Source organism: Balaenoptera acutorostrata, chromosome 1 (genome assembly GCF_949987535.1).
Source record: "Balaenoptera acutorostrata chromosome 1, mBalAcu1.1, whole genome shotgun sequence".
NCBI lineage: Eukaryota > Metazoa > Chordata > Mammalia > Artiodactyla > Balaenopteridae > Balaenoptera > Balaenoptera acutorostrata.
Window position 1 is genome coordinate 176537452 of NC_080064.1, and position 15699 is coordinate 176553150.

Genomic DNA, 15699 nt, shown 5'->3' on the forward strand with positions numbered 1-15699 from the left:
ATCCCCATGTTACAGAGGAAAACTGAGGCCCAGAGAGGGCAAGCGACTGGCCCAAGCACATCCTTCCGGTAAACGGTAGAGGCAGGACCTGGACCAGGTATGCCCACCCCAGAGTCACCCACCCACTGGCTCTTATGCAGACTCTGATTCCTTCCAGGAGCTCTGGCTGATCCCACGAGCCCTTTTCTCTGCCTGGCTCTGGCTTTCCCACTGCGTGAATGGCAGATAAGCCCCAGATCTCGGGGGCTTAATGCAAAAGGAGTTTCTGTTTTGCTCACATGAAGTGCAGCTGGCAGTGGCGGGAGGGGAGTCGAGTCCCATTCAGGGCCTGGGCTGAGGGTAACGCTGCCATCCTGCAAGGACAGCTCCCAGGAAGCCCCAAGGAAGTGGAGGGTCCCGCAGGAGGCTGGTAGGGGCTGGGCCTGGAAGCCATGAACCCCACTTCGACCACATTCTGTAGGTGAGAAGCCAGCCACAGGCCCCTCCAAGATGCTCGGGAGACTGGGAAAGGGAGACCCCGCCTACACAGATGCTTCCCAGCCTCGACTCCGCGGAGTAGAGTAGAACCACAAGTAGGGCTCACAGCCTCTGACACGGCCACCTGCACCACTTCCTTGGTCCTAGGGGTCAGCTCAGGCCCCTGGGACCAAGGGGCCTGAGCCTTTTTTTTTTTTTTTTCTTTTGTGTGAAAAAAAGAACCATCCAAAATTTATTCTCCAACAGACACCATCAGCAGGTAAAAACTACAGGGGTTTCTCCGTAGATCATACATTCAGAAGGCATTATTAGCTTAACAAGTGAGAAAGCCTCTGGTGTGTTTTCTGTAACAATATCCACTTCACAGTGTAAACGGGCACTATTATTGTGTTCACTTACAATTCCAGAAGGAAAGGCACAACTTGGCAAAGCAAAAAAAATTTTTGGGGGGGTCCTAAAGTCAGGTGCAATTACCGAGAGACAGACTTGAGAACAGTCGCAATCGACTTCTCCACATAGAGGGGCAAAGACTTCACCCAGAAATGTGGGTCTTTCTTTCTCCTTCCTTGTTAAATCCTCAAGAGTAACGCCTCATCGTCTGTTTAATATCACATATACAAAAGGGGAATTAAGAAAAAAAGAATCACAACAACATCTTGAACTTCCAGCGGCTCCCACCAATACGTTAACTCTTAGGTTTATGACAGGGCCTAGGAATACTTCAGCAGTCATCAAATAAGAAAATAGAGACTATAGCTACAAAAATAACACATGAATGAGGTAGATAAATTAAAGCTTTCACATCCAGGACTTGCCTGTTCCAACTTGGTAGCCTTCATGCAATACTGAGAAAAAAAAAAAAAACTTCATAATTACTTGGCATAAGTCACAATCAAGGAACTTCTGGTACAAATTAGTATAAGAAGTTATTAGTATATAATAAGAAAACATGCCCTTCCAGTGAGTTTGTTTCTTCAAGAACGGACACCCAGCACTTCAGAGTAGGCACTGGTGAACTAAATTAAGTCACCTGAGATTCCCTGCTCAGGTGCTCACCTCTCCTGGTTTTAGGAAGAAGAAGGGCATCTGGAAGGCATAGGGAGGACCTTGGCACTCTTGGGGCTCCAACTGAACTGTATTTAAATAAGCAGCAACACACACACTGACTCTCTAAGGACTAAAATCCGTCCACTTGAGGACATTCTACTTCAGGTTCCAAGGTTGAAAAAAAAATTGGAATTCTACAACCTTGGTTTTAAAAAAAAAAAAAAAGTACATTCAAAAAAGAAAAGAAAAATGGGTGTAGGGTTGGGAGAATACAAAACAGGTCCCTAAACAGATGACAGACCTTGTCCATTTACCCGCATACAGTCACCACAGAAGCAAGTATACACTACCCACCCCCACCAACCCCCAAACAGGCAAAACAGTTGTATTTTATCCCTTGTCTCTGTCCCCTCCTCCAGGAGGCTGGATGTCCTTTAACTAGCAGATGCCTGGGACGTATCTTCAGGACTGTTTCTCAGGTGGCACCTGGTTCTGCCTTTGTGTACCGTTTCACCCCTGGAGGTGGGTGGGTGTGGGTGGAGGTGACAATGAGGCAGTTGGGAGCTGGGAAGTCTGGCTGGAATCAGCATGGGCACTTTTTCAAAGAAGCCAGGTTTAGAGCCAGACAGAGTGAAGATAACAGACTTGGAGAAGGAATTCTAAAATCCTATCCTAAACAGAGTCTGCATCTCAGGAATCCAACTGAAGTCCTTGGACCTATTCAGTCCCTCAAAAACTGTATCCTAAGCCAGAGCCAGGTAATATGGAGGTTAGACCTCAGTCCTGTGTCCCATGGAACTCAGAGTCCAGTGGGAGGGAAAGAGGATCGGCACACAGGAATATCCCAGGAGGAGCAGCTTCATGATAAGAGGAGGCACCTGGGGCTTTGGGAGCCCCTGACTGAGACTGGGGGACTCTGGGAAGGCTTCCCAGAAGAGGTGAGGCTGAGTTTAATCTTGAGGGGTGGCTAGGAGTCATCCAGCAGGGTTTTGAGGGGTGGTGGGCTGGAGCTAGGTGCCATGCCCAGCCCTGGGAGCAGCATGCCTGCTCAGAAGGAATCAGGTGACCCATGAGGGCCCTGAAGGTGCCAGGGGCTTGGGCTTGACCCTGAAGGCCGTGGGGGATCACTAAAAGGTGACTTGGGGGAGAATCATAACCAGGTGTGTGTGTTCTGCATGCCAGGTGGAGAATGGGGAGGAGGGCATTACATTCATCCAAGTGAGAAATAAAGACCTGAATGGAGGCAGTGGCTATAGGGACAGAGTGTCAGGGTTGGGCTGCAGAGATATTTAGGGTAGAATGGTGGGTTGGAGGTGACTGGAGGGGAGGAATCAGGATGGCATCCAGTTTTCTGGGGTTAGGAGCTGGAGAATGGGACCATTCACTGAGAGGTGCTGAGGCCATAGACCTTGGTGTTCCAACAGGATCTTAGAAGCCAAGTGTATGTATTCCTTGCTCGGGCTGCTGTAGCAAAATGCCATGGGCTGGATGGCTTAAACAGCAGACATTTATTTCTCACAGTCTGGAGGCTGGAAGTCCAAAATCAAGGTGCCAGTATGGTCAGCTTCTGGTGAGAGCTCTCTCCTTGGGTTGCAGATGGCCGCCATCCTGCTGTGTGCTCATATGACCTCTTCCCTGTGTGTGTGAGCATGAACATGGTGGGAGAAAGTGAAAACAAGCTCTGTGGTACCTTTTCTTATAAGGGCACGAATCGCATCATGAGGACCCCACCCTCATGAGCTCATCTAAATGTAATAACTTCCAAAGACCCATGTCCAAATACCTAACATTGGAGGGTAGGGCTTCCTCATATGAATTTGAGGGAAGGGGACACAGACATTCAGTCCATAACACGAAGTGACCTTAGGCAAGCCATTAAGCTTCCAATGCTTCAGTTACTCATCTGCCAGGTGCCTTCCTCCAGGGTAATGTGAGGATCAAATAAAAAATGTGTGTGAAAGTGTTTTGAAAATCACAAGGCATTTTGAAAATTTAAGGCGTTAATTCAAGGAGAAGGGGCCACAGGAGAGACCATGACGTTGACCTGCCAAGAAGTCGCTGGAGATGCCTGGCTGGGGGTGCTATCTGGCTATTCTGGAGCCAATCCTGGTCTCAGAGCTCCCCAAAGAAACTTCTACCCTGCTGGGGCCTGAACTCAGAGGCCCCACTGGGGTGTGGATCATTTGAACTGTTCTAGCACTGTGGGGACACCCCACTGAATGCTTCTGGGTGGAAGGTGAGATGACCTTTTTTCTTTTTCTTTTTTTCTTTTTTTTTTAATAAATTGGAAACTGTTTTCTCCCCTTTTCTTTTTTCTTTTTCTTTTTTCTCTTTTGGCCACGCCACATAACATGCGAGATCTTAGTTCCCCAACCAGGGATCAAGCCCGTGCCCCCTGCAGTGGAAGCACGGAGTCCTTTTTTAAAAATAATTAATTAATTAATTTGACTGCGTTGGGTCTTTGTTGCTGTGCGCGGGCTTTCTCTAGTTGCGGTGCGTGGGGGCTACTCTTCGTTGCGGTGCGCGGGCTTCTCATTGCAGTGGCTTTTCTTGTTGCGGAGCACGGGGTCTAGGTGCAGGGGCTTCAGTAGTTGTGGCACACGGGCTCAGTAGTTGTGGCTCGCGGGCTCAGTAGTTGTGGTGCATGGGCTTAGCTGCTCCACAGCATGTGGGATCTTCCTGGACCAGGGATCAAACCCATGTTCCCTGCATTCACAGGTGGATTCTTAACCACTGCACCACCAGGGAAGTCCAGAAGCGTGGAGTCTTAACCACCAGACCTCCAGGGAAGTTCCGAGATGACTTTTTTGTCATAACCTCCATGGCCTTCATGGGCCCCAGAGACTGGTCAGTGAGTGGGCTCTAAAGGCAGCCATATGATGGCCTTGGCAATGAGCCGCAGCCCTCGGACTGCCAGGAGAACCTCCCAGGGCTCACGGACCCTTTTACCTCATCATTGCTTTGGGTATTTTCCTCCCTTGTCTTTGGGAAGCAGCTGTTTGCAGAGGCCCATGGAGCTTTCTCCTTTGCTCTGCAAAAAATGTTAAGCAAACATTTAAGGAATAAGGGCTTTATAATGATGAGAGTAAACACTGAGGAATACCAGCTATTATGGAATATAAGTGTTTAAAAAAAAGAGGAAAGGAAAAATAAATGACAAAGTGCTGCTTGTCTCAAGCAGGCCTCCTACTGACTTGCAGCTGTGTGAGGCAGGGTGGGGGACCAGCCTTTCCCATGCTTCACGTTTCAGGTTGCAGCTCCCGCAGACAGCTCCTAAAAGGCTCAATGCCCAAGTGTGTTCAGGTAAAATGGGCATTTCCTCCTCCTGGAGAAAGGAGGAGAGCAGAAGAGATGGGATGCCGAGGCCAGAGGACCAGCTCGGCTGTGCTCTGAACTGTGGGGCACCCCCCACCCTGAGGAAAAGATGGACAGGAAGAGGCCAAGGAAAGGGAGGCTGGGCAGCTCTGGGGATGGCAGCAGAGACTTCACCACCAAATGGAAAGCCCAGGCAGGTGCCAAGGGCTGTCTCAGGTCTGGGTGCTCCCATTCCTCCCCACATCCCCAGCCCACTCCCATGCCACTCACCCCACGCCTGCTAAGCCTAAAGGAAGGCCTTTTTCTGAGTTCTCATCTGGGGGATCATTCAGTTTTCCTCTGAGAAACAATGCCTCAACCTCACTCTGGGGGCATAACATAGTGGTTGGACAGCAAGGGTCAAATCCTAGTCCTGACACTTGTTGGCTATTGGCTTCAGTTACCTCCCCTGAGCCTTGGCTTCCCAATCTGTAAAGTGGGCTAATAAAGAATCTACCTCATTGGGGGACTTCCCTGGTGGCGCAGAGGTTAAGGATCTGCGTGCCAATGCAGGGGACACGGGTTCGAGCCCTGGTCCGGGAAGATCTCATATGCCGCGGAGCAACTAAGCCCGTGCATCACAACTACTGAGCCCGCGAGCCACAACTAGTGAGCCCACTTGCCTAGAGCCCGTGCTCTGCAACAAGAGAAGACACCACAATGAGAAGCCTGCGCACCACAATGAAGAGTAGCCCCCGCTTGCCACATCTAAAGAAAGCCCGCGTGCAGCAACAAAGACCTAACACAGGCAAAAATAAATAATAAATAAATAAATTAAAAAAAAAAAAAAAAAAAAAGAACCTACCTCATCGGGTTGTTGTGAGGACTGGATGAGGTGGAGCTTGGACAGGGCTGGGCCTGGGGTGCAGAACACGCTGAGAGAGTGTCACCACTCTTATCCCTGTCTCCTCTCCCCTCCCAAGCTGGGATCCAGCAGTGGCCTTGGTGGCAGCTGAGGTACACATTCTTAGAGAGTCGACTTGCCAGGCTCACCCCAAAGTGAGCCTCCCTGGGTCCTCAGTTGGGTTTGACCTCCTTCCAAACTGCTTGCCTAGCATGCCCTAAGACGTGGGAAGATTAATGGCTTCCAGGGGGTCTCTTTACCTCCCACTGGAAGCCACTATCTCTTTCTAGAATGGCTTTAGAAAAGATGTGTCTCATTAAATTCAGACATTTGGAAACCATTTGCTGCACCCCAGACCTCTCCAGATGGGCCAGGCAGCCAGCGAATGAGCTGGGGAGTGAGGACCCACATTAGGAAAACACAGGGGAGGGTGCTGTGTCTGACATCGCTTACAGTTCAAGAAGGTCTGGTGAACTTCTTGCTCTGAATGAGCTAAAGGTGTCGGGAATTCCAGGGCCTTTGATCCTCAGTGGGTTCTTTGAAGGAGTTGAGCCTGGGGGGCTTAACTTGGGAGGTGGGGGGTCATGGTGGAACTTATTGAGGCGATTTTTCAAAACCTACGTCTTCTCCCAGCCCCGACCAGGGCATCTGGGAACCTATCGGGGAGGGGCTGTGTTGATACAGCTCGTACACATCCTGCCTCTGGCTGAGGGCCACACGTGTGGACTCAGGAATAGAGAATAAACAGCGTGTGGTAGTGACCTCCCAGTGTGGCTGCAGCTGCTAGACCACGAAGCTGGAAAGTGGACCCCACCTTTGTGTAATTTCTTTCTTTCTTTCACTCAATGAATGTATTTGAGTTTCTACTATGTGCAGGGTAGTTACCAGGCTCAAAGAATACAAAGATATGTAAAGGGTAAAATGTCCTTATCGTCATTGAACTTACATTCTCTTTTCTGTTTTTTTTAAAGATTTATTGATTGATTGATTGATTGCTATGTTGGGTCTTTGTTTCTGTGCGAGGGCTTTCTCTAGTTGTGGCAAGCGGGGGCCACTCTTCATCGCGGTGCGGGGGCCACTCTTCATCGCGGTGCGCGGGCCTCTCACTATCGCGGCCTCTCTTGTTGCGGAGCACAAGCTCCAGACGTGCAGGCTCAGTAGTTGTGGCTCACGGGCCTAGTTGCTCCGCGGCATGTGGGATCTTCCCAGACCAGGGCTCAAACCCATGTCCCCTGCATTGGCAGGCAGACTCTCAACCCCTGCGCCACCAGGGAAGCCCCTGTTTTTTTAATTGAGGTATGATGTACAGTATTATGTAAGTTTCAGGTATATAACAAAGCGATTCACAATTTTTAAACGTTATAGTCCATTTATAGTTATTATAAAATATTGGCTATATTCCCTGTGTTGCGCAATATATCTTTGTAGCTTACTTACTTTATACACAGTAGTTTGTACCTCATAATCCCCTACCCCTATCTTGTCCCTCCCCCCCTTGCCTCTCCCCACCAATAACCACTAGTTTCTTCTCTGTATCTGTGAGTCTGTTTCTTTTTTGTTATATTCACTAGTTTGTTTTCTGTGTGTAATTTATTTATTTATTCCGTTTTCACATTTTTATTGGGGGCCACTGAGGACGGGGTGCTCACACTTCCTCCTTCCACTCCAAGCTGGGCCTTGGTGTCCTGGGGGTAACTGAGCACGTTCCCATCATCTCGGAGGAGCTCTGGGTGGCTGTAGGGTGTGGCCTGGTTGACCAAGACATTGTACATGGTGTAGGGGCCGAGTGTGGGCAGAATTATAGCGAGGCCCAAATGGTGAAGGATGGGACAGTTCCGGCTCCTCGGCCCAGGCATTCTTGATGAAGGCAGTGAGTTTCACAGCCATCTTGGTCTCCACATCTGTGTAACTCATACCTGACAAATTTCTTCACAGACATCACCTCACTTGACATCCAAGGTTACACTCTGGTAGTCAAGGCTGCCGTATCTCCATTTTACAAATGAGAAAGTTGAGGCCCAGGTAGGACAGGTGCACACAGCAAAGAAAGGATAAGCCAGAGTAAGAATCCAGCTCTTCTGACCCACACAGCTGTGGTCATCCCAGTCTAGATCATGCTGAGGGTGACCAGTGGAGCTGGGCCATCATCCAAGTGTAGGTGGGACACTTTTTTTTTTTTGGCCACGCCACGCGGCATATGGGATGTGGGATCTTAGTTCCCTGACCAGGGATAGAAACTGTGCCCCCTGCAGTGGAAGCATGGAGTCATAACCATTGGACCGCCAGGGAAGTCCCTAGGTGGGACACTTTTAAATGTGCATTTCCAAAGCATTTCTTCTATCCCTTTGTCAAACAGACCTTGAAAGGACACCAGTTGTCTTGTGTGCTGTCATTTTGGGCTACGTTGTCATGATTCTCTTAGTATGGTTCTGGAATTAAATAGCAAAACCCCTCAGAGTTCCCCTGCTTGCCATGAGTGGGTACTTTTCAATTGTCAAGAAATGAGAGGAAGCTTCTCGACTCTCTTGGAAAGTTCTGGACAGAAAAATAAATGTTCAGACACATCCTAAGAGTCTAGTGGGAAAAACTTAAAGCCAGCTCATAATCAGGGTTCAGACATAGAGAACGATCTGATGGAATGGGTTCCCCAAAGTTGGGTGACTTGGAAGATGGAGTGAGCCTTCGGTGAGGAAGTCACAGTGGCCGTAGCAAAGGTCCAGCAGCGTGGATCAGCCTTGGCAGCAGGGCCTGAGATGTGTGTACACATTCCAGATATGACCTGAGGCTGGCCTGACCACGCCCCCCGCCCCCCCCCTCCCCAAGACCCTGTGATCCAGGAAGGTGACCGGCTGGGACATCAATGAGAGAGCTGTCACTTGAAACCCAGCAACCCTTCTGAAGCAGCTGGTCAGGAGAAGGGCAAGGATGGAAATTTCCTGCTGGCCAGAGGTGGGGTGGAAGAGGGTGAGATGGTCAGAAGTGGCCCAGGCATTGGGCATGAGTAGGCATGGCTAGAAGCCCATGGGCAGCTCAGTAAGAGACTGCACAGAACAGAAGGAGGGTTGGACCGGAGATAGAGGCAGTGGTTCTATCGTATGTGAAACCTTCTCCCCTGCCCACTCTGCCAGGGGCTTCTAGAGGGAATGACTGGAGAGTTCATCTGCCGCCCCAAACACTGGAATCTCTGCTCATCAAACAAATGGTGGGTTTGGTCAGTGCTACAGATGTGACATTGACAGACGCCAGCGGGTAAGACCTGGAGGCATCTGAGTTACGTTCATTTGAGGGAGGTGCTGCAAATTCAGGCTGTTTCCGCTGCTAGGACCCCATCTGTCTGCATAGGTTGGTGAAGCCCAGGGAAAGTGGAGCTGCAGATAAGGAAGGTGGCTCCACTGGGAAGCTATTTGCTGAGCTCACTGTAGTGAATGCCGGCTGCCTCCTTCAGACTCCCCTCCAGGACAGAGTCTCCCGTTCTCCCAACACCTTCTGGCTCACAGCTCAGTCCTCTCTGGGAATTGCCTGCAGCCAAGACCACATCCTCTTCCTGGGCAGCCTCGCTGGGGAGAGAGACGAGTGGTCACTGAGTGGGTAGGAAGGCCTGACCCCCTCTCTGTAACGGGAACAACTCTGAAGGGCTTCCCAGCGGCACAGCTCCCCGCAGGATTGCCGGATGCCTCTGCGGGGTGGCATCGAGGCTCACCTGCTCCCTCCGCCCAGCCCTGCTTCCCGCACTCGCCCAGCAAAGGTGTTGGCCCCAAGAGCACTGCCCAGGAAAACTCCTGCTTGCTAAGCTCGGCCTCAGAGTCTCCTTTCGGGCTCCTGAGCTAGGACAGCCCAGCCCTGTTTTGTCTCCATCACTGCACTACCTAAGTGGGAGGAAAGTTGGTGATCAGAGCCAGAGGGCCGCCGCCAACCTTGGGACCCTCATATATGAGCCCTGCCCTGAGTACTCTTCCAGAGCCTTGGCGATGTGTCCAAAGAACGGGGCGGGGGGAGCCCTGGGCAGAGAGTGTTGCGGCCGCCAGGAGCCTGACTTCTGTGTGTCTTCAGCCCCATGCGGAGTCTTAGGAAACACAGAAAAAGCAGAGTCTAGTTTGACTTGCAGACATTTGGGGCTGTTTATTGACCTCGATGGACTTGTACCATGGGAACAAGTCTCACCGAGGCCTTGCTTGTAACCAGAGAGCGTTTTTTATCAAGATTTGTATATAGGTCAGCCCCCTGGTAGTAGTCAGGGTTCTCCAGAGAAATAGAATACACACACACACACACACACACACACACACGAGTAGGTATGTGCGTGTATGTGTGTGCGTGTTTGTGTGAGACAGAGAGAGAGAGAGTTATTTTAAGGAATTGATTCATGTGATGGCAGAGGCTAGGCAGCCTAAAATCAGCAGGGTGGGTTGGTGGGCTGGAGATGCTGAAAGACCATCCAAACACCGTCTGCTGCAGAATTCCCTTTTCCCCCGGGGGGTGGGGGGGCTGGTCAATCTTTTTTCTCTTAAGGCCTTCAACTAATTGGATGAGATGCAACCAGATTATGGCGGGCAATCTGCTTTTCTCAAAGTCTCCTGGTTTAAATGTTAATCTCATCTGAAATATGACATCACAGCAACATCCAGCTACGACTGACCAAATATCTGGGTACCATGCCCCAGCCAAGTCGACATAAAACTATCCATCACATCCCTCCGTGTTGTGCAGTTTCCATCTAGGAAACTTCGCCCTCGTCGCCCTATAATAAGCAGGCCGGGCACCGTCAGGTGAGCGGGGAGCCACGCGCCTGCTCAGCTAGTGTCATTCTCCAGTGAAGGTGAATGCTTGCCACCAGGGATTCACTGTCTTTACCTTTCCTCGTGAACTTTAGACGTTTTATCATCTCTAGCTCCTTCATTTACCAGGGGCTGGCAAGCTGATTCTGTAAATCACATAAGGACACATAGTAAGTATTTTAGGCTATGCAGGTCATATATGTCTCTCTTGCATATTCTTGTTTGTTTGTTTTACAACTTTTTAAAAATATAGAAACCACTCTTAGCTTGCTGGCCGTATAAAAATAGGACGAGGGCTGGATTAGCCCATGAGCTGTAATTTGTCAAACCTTGATTTAAACTACTAACATTCCGGGTGCATCTGATTGCTTGAAATTCCTGGATGACTTCCAATCCCTAAGTGCACTCCTCCAACTGCATCCAAATCCAGGTGTTCAACAGAAACCTAAGTGACATCAAAGCTGCAAGGTCCGCAGGAAGCGAAGGGCTTCCTCCTCCCGGGCTCTAATGACCAGATCTCCCCCTAAAGATGGGGACGGCTTCTCCATCACGAAAGCTTTGAGCTGGGAGAACAAAGGGCCAAGGAAGACCATGACAGAACACCAGCTATGCCCTCCCTCCAGCCAGCTGGTTGCCCAGCACAGGCCCCTCCAGTTCTGTTGGATGCTTAGGGTCCCCAAGAGGGAGCGCTACCCCAGGTGGCCTGGAGGGTCCCCCCACCTGGGCGGGGAGGAGAGCAGCTGCATGGGCTTGGACAGCCGCCTGTGGCCAGAGCACACTGAGCCCGCGTGCAGCCTGCAGCCGCCCTGGGATGAACCACCTTCAGGCAGGAGGCCTGACGGTCAGCCTCCAGGGGGCTTTTCAGGGATCAGGGTCATGGCGTTATGAAACTTGGCTTTTCCGTGTGTGTGGCGGGGTGAGGGGGGAGCTCTTTATGAACCACTTGTAGATCAACTCAACTGCACAATCCTGTCGGGTAAAGACTTTGTGGAAAACTGTGAGCTCTTACACCGGCAAATGCTGTTTTAGCATGTGCGTTCCTATCTCCTGTGAGAGTTGAATGAGAATAAAAATCGTCCTGTTTGCTGCTCCTCTAGTTTTGTGTTTGATCTGGCTGTAAAGAACTCTTTTCTCAGAAGCGGGACTTTTCATTCCTCTCCTTCCCTCCCTCCCCTCCTCCCTCCCCTCCTCCCTCCCTCCCTCTCTTTCCCCATCTATCCTTGTCTGCTATTGCACCTGCTCTGAGAGATCCCCATATTCAACCTGTCTGCAGGTAGCTCAGGGGAGGGCATGTGTAAAGCAAATATGAAAGATCTTTGTGCCTTTGTAGCTCTCTCTTCCTTACTCAAAGTATTGTTTCTGTGACACTAACAGCACAGTGAAAGCAGACCCGGGGGCCAGGCCTCTGAACGGCAGGAGAATGAAAATGGACCAAGTACTGGATTACTATGCAAAACCCCTTCTGGCCACAGCTCTTTCTACCAGTGGCATCTGCCCTCCAGCCCGTCCTGCTTTGTCCTCAGGAGAGCCATCTTTGGAACATCAGGAGACGCAGGCCAGGCCCTTCTCCTCATGAGGCTGGGCAGAGCTAATCAGACACCACGGGCTCTACTGTCTAAGAGTTCTCAGCCCAACGCCGAAGACTGTGACCACATGGCAAGCTCCTCCCCTGAAGGACCCACCAGAGTGAGCTGCCCCAGAACAGAGGGTCAGAAACATGCAGAAAGAGCCAACTATGAGTGCCATTTGTTGTGGTGGCCCCCAAGCTGTAAGCTTATTCAGCTTTCTGCTTTCCGGAGAACTTCTCTTGGTATGCACTCCTGACGCTGCGGTATTGAGCGTAAAAAAGGAAAATGGCTTGCGGCTAGTTTCGCTCCAGGTGCCTGCTCTGCATCTAAGAGCCCCTGGTTGTTCCCCAGAAGAAGGACGTGCTGCCCTGAGGGGGAAGTCTGTATCTCCAAAGAATGGCCCATAAGGCATGCTGACGCATAGATAGTGGTGCATAGATAGTGGTGCATAGATAGTGGCGCATAGATAGTGGCGAGGGAATTATGTGGAAATACAAGGTTTACTGATGTATTGTCTGATATTGGTTCCGTACTAAACCTATATATACATTCATGCTCTTTGAATAAACTTGCCTTGCAACCATCAGTTGTCTTGGCCCTTCTGACCCCATACTGGTGCTTTTCAGTTCCTTACCCCTCACCGCCAGGAACTTCTAGCTTTCTGCAGCCGGTCTGCGGCAGTTGCCTATCTCCATTTCATTTAGTTGTTTTTCTGGGGTTTTTTCTTGTTCCTTCATCTGGTACATAGCCCTCTGCCTTTTCATCTTGTCTATCTTTCTCTAACTGTGTTTCTTGGTCCACAGGCTGCAGGATTGTAGTTTTTCTTGCTTCTGCTGTCTGCCCTCTGGTGGTTGAGGCTATCTAAGAGGCTTGATGGGAGGCTCTGGTGGTGGGTAGAGCTCTCATTTACCAGTTTTATTTTACATAGGATGCCTCATTTACTAAAACCATAGATTCCAAGTTGCTCCATGAAAAATGTGATATTCTTAGCTGTCAACATTAGGGAATTTCCCCAATCACATTTTTAAATTGATTTAATGTGTTATTTTTGAAAACATAAGTTGGGATATCACAAAATGGACTTAGCCTGCAGAGGCTTACTTTCAACCAGAGAGCTCCATTTCCATGTTCCGCTTAACAGAAGCCAAAATGATCTTCCTTCCCAAACCTCTTCCTTTTCCTGCACTATCTAAGAAAAAGTAACCACACTCTACATAGTTCCCTAAGCCAGAACCCTAGCAGCCATTTTTGCTTCTCTTTTCCCCTTCCCGCTCCATATCTAGTCACTGAGCACTTCTATTCTACCTCCCAAATGACCTCAGATCCTTTCCCTCCACTCCAATCTCTGCCACTGCCTTTAGTTTGAACCCTCACTCCTCTCTTAGATGAATATAAAGTCTCTTAATGGGTTTTGTTGCTTCCATCAGTCCTACTTATTCTCAAGCGTGACCTCACTACAAACCACCTGATAGTGACTCCTTAACTTCACAACATTCAATGGCTCTCATGTTTCTGGGAAGAAAACCAAGCTCTTTACCCCAGCATCTACTTGGGGTTAATAGATCTAGGTTTGAATTTCAGGTTTAAGTACTTTGCAGCAGTGTGACCTCAGACTATTGGGCTTTCTAAGCCTTTGTTTTCTCACCGTGCCTGAGGTCACTGAGGGCAGGACTATTTTTCACACACGGGTGCCTGGCATGTAGGAGGGACTAATCAATGTTGAATGAAGGGAAAGTATTTTAAAATCCACATCAAAAAATTGCTCCTCCTTAAAAAAAGAAAATCCTGATACACTATGCCACTTCCAACCAAATTTGACTTCTACCTTTATTTTCTCATGATCACAATAAGGTGCCTTTGGGGATCCACACAATCAGGGATCAAATCCTGGCCACACCCCTGAGCAATCATGTGACCTTGGGAACGTTACTTAGCTTCTGTAAAATCTGTAAAATGAAGGTTTCTGAGGATTTTGTTCCCGAGGGTTAAATGAGTACCTCACTTGGAACGGGGGCGGGCGCATAGTGTTTGCCAAATGTTAACTATCGTTATCATCTTCATCAAATCAAGACCGTGGTACTTCACTTTGTGACTCTCAAGTTTGTATGAGAAAATCGTGCTTTATGCGTTGTTGTTGGCTAAAGTAGGGAAACCTGGAAACTCCTGCCGTGGAAGAGAGAAACAGGCGAGAAAAGCGAGTTGCTGAATCCCAGCGCCTCAGAGGTGGGAGGGAGGAGTTCGGTACCTAATTTACTGATGAGGAAGTGGAGGGGTGATGTGTCCTCGAGTCTCATTCAAGACACAGCCACAGCTCTTTATTGAGAGTAGGACCAGGGCCCCGGGGGTTGCTATGGTTAAACTGTAGGCGGAAACTAACACTCTTTGGAAGGCAAGACAGGAGGAGCATTCAGTTATAAAAAACGGTCAAAAATTGGGGTGAAACTAAGTTCGTTGAGCGATACATCAAATGAGTCAACTGTCGACCCGGTGAAACCGAGTTGCTAACTGAACTGGCATTTTACGAACAGGGGCTTTCTACAGAGCCCACTGACTCAGGACGGCTTCGATTAACAAACGCGGCGTTTTTACTGAGCTCTGACCGCCACAGCAACAGTCAGCTCTACCCACCACCAGAGCCTCCCATCAAGCCTCTTAGATAGCCTCAACCACCAGAGGGCAGAGAACAGAAGCAAGAAAAACTACAATCCTGCAGCCTGTGGACCAAAACCCACAGTTACAGAAAGACAGAGAAGATGAAAAGGCAGAGGGCTATGTACCAGATGAAGGAACAAGAAAAAACCCCAGAAAAACAACTAAATGAAGTGGAGATAGGCAACCTTCCAGAAAAAGAATTCAGAATAATGATAGTGAAGATGATCCAGGACCTCGGAATAAGAGTGGAGGCAAAGATTGAGAAGATGCAAGAAATGATTAACAAAGACCTAGAAGAATTAAAGAACAAACAAACAGAGATGACCAATACAATAACTGAAATGAAAACTACACTAGAAGGAATCAATAGCAGAATAACTGAGGCAGAAGAACGGATAAGTGACCTGGAAGACAGAATGGTGGAATTCACTGCTGCAGAACAGACTAAAGAAAAAAGAATGAAAAGAAATGAAGACAGCCTAAGAGACCTCTGGGACAACATTAAACGCAACAACATTCGCATTATAGGGGTCCCAGAAGGAGAAGAGAGAGAGAAAGGACCAGAGAAAATATTTGAAGAGATTATAGTCGAAAACTTCCCTAACATGGGAAAGGAAATAGCCACCCAAGTCCAGGAAGCGCAGAGAGTCCCATACAGAATAAACCCAAGGAGAAACACGCCGAGACACATAGTAATCAAAGTGGCAAATATTAAAGACAAAGAAAAATTACTGAAAGCAGCAAGGGAAAAACGACAAATAACATACAAGGGAACTCCCATAAGGTTAACAGCTGATTTCTCAGCAGAAACTCTGCAAGCCAGAAGGGAGTGGCATGATATACTTAAAGTGATGAAAGGGAAGAACCTACAACCAAGATTACTCTACCCGGCAAGGATCTCATTCAGATTCGATGGAGAAATCAAAAGCTTTACAGACAAGCAAAAGCTAAGAGAATTCAGCACCACCAAACCAGCTCTACA

The 15699-nt window shown here is 49.0% G+C and overlaps 2 protein-coding genes across 7 annotated transcripts in view; one reads left to right on the forward strand and one right to left on the reverse strand.

Annotated features, from left to right (window-relative positions):
* Window positions 1-15699, forward strand: part of LOC102999060 (cyclin-Y-like protein 1) — a 785789-nt gene that overhangs the window by 731136 nt on the left and 38954 nt on the right. The gene's annotated exons all lie outside the window — the stretch shown is intronic.
* Window positions 10625-15699, reverse strand: part of LOC103019325 (uncharacterized) — a 192709-nt gene continuing 187634 nt past the window's right edge. Inside the window, exon 7 of the transcript XR_009007192.1 lies at window positions 10625-10643. The gene's annotated coding sequence lies outside the window, so the exon portion shown is untranslated. The remainder of the gene's footprint in view (window positions 10644-15699) is intronic.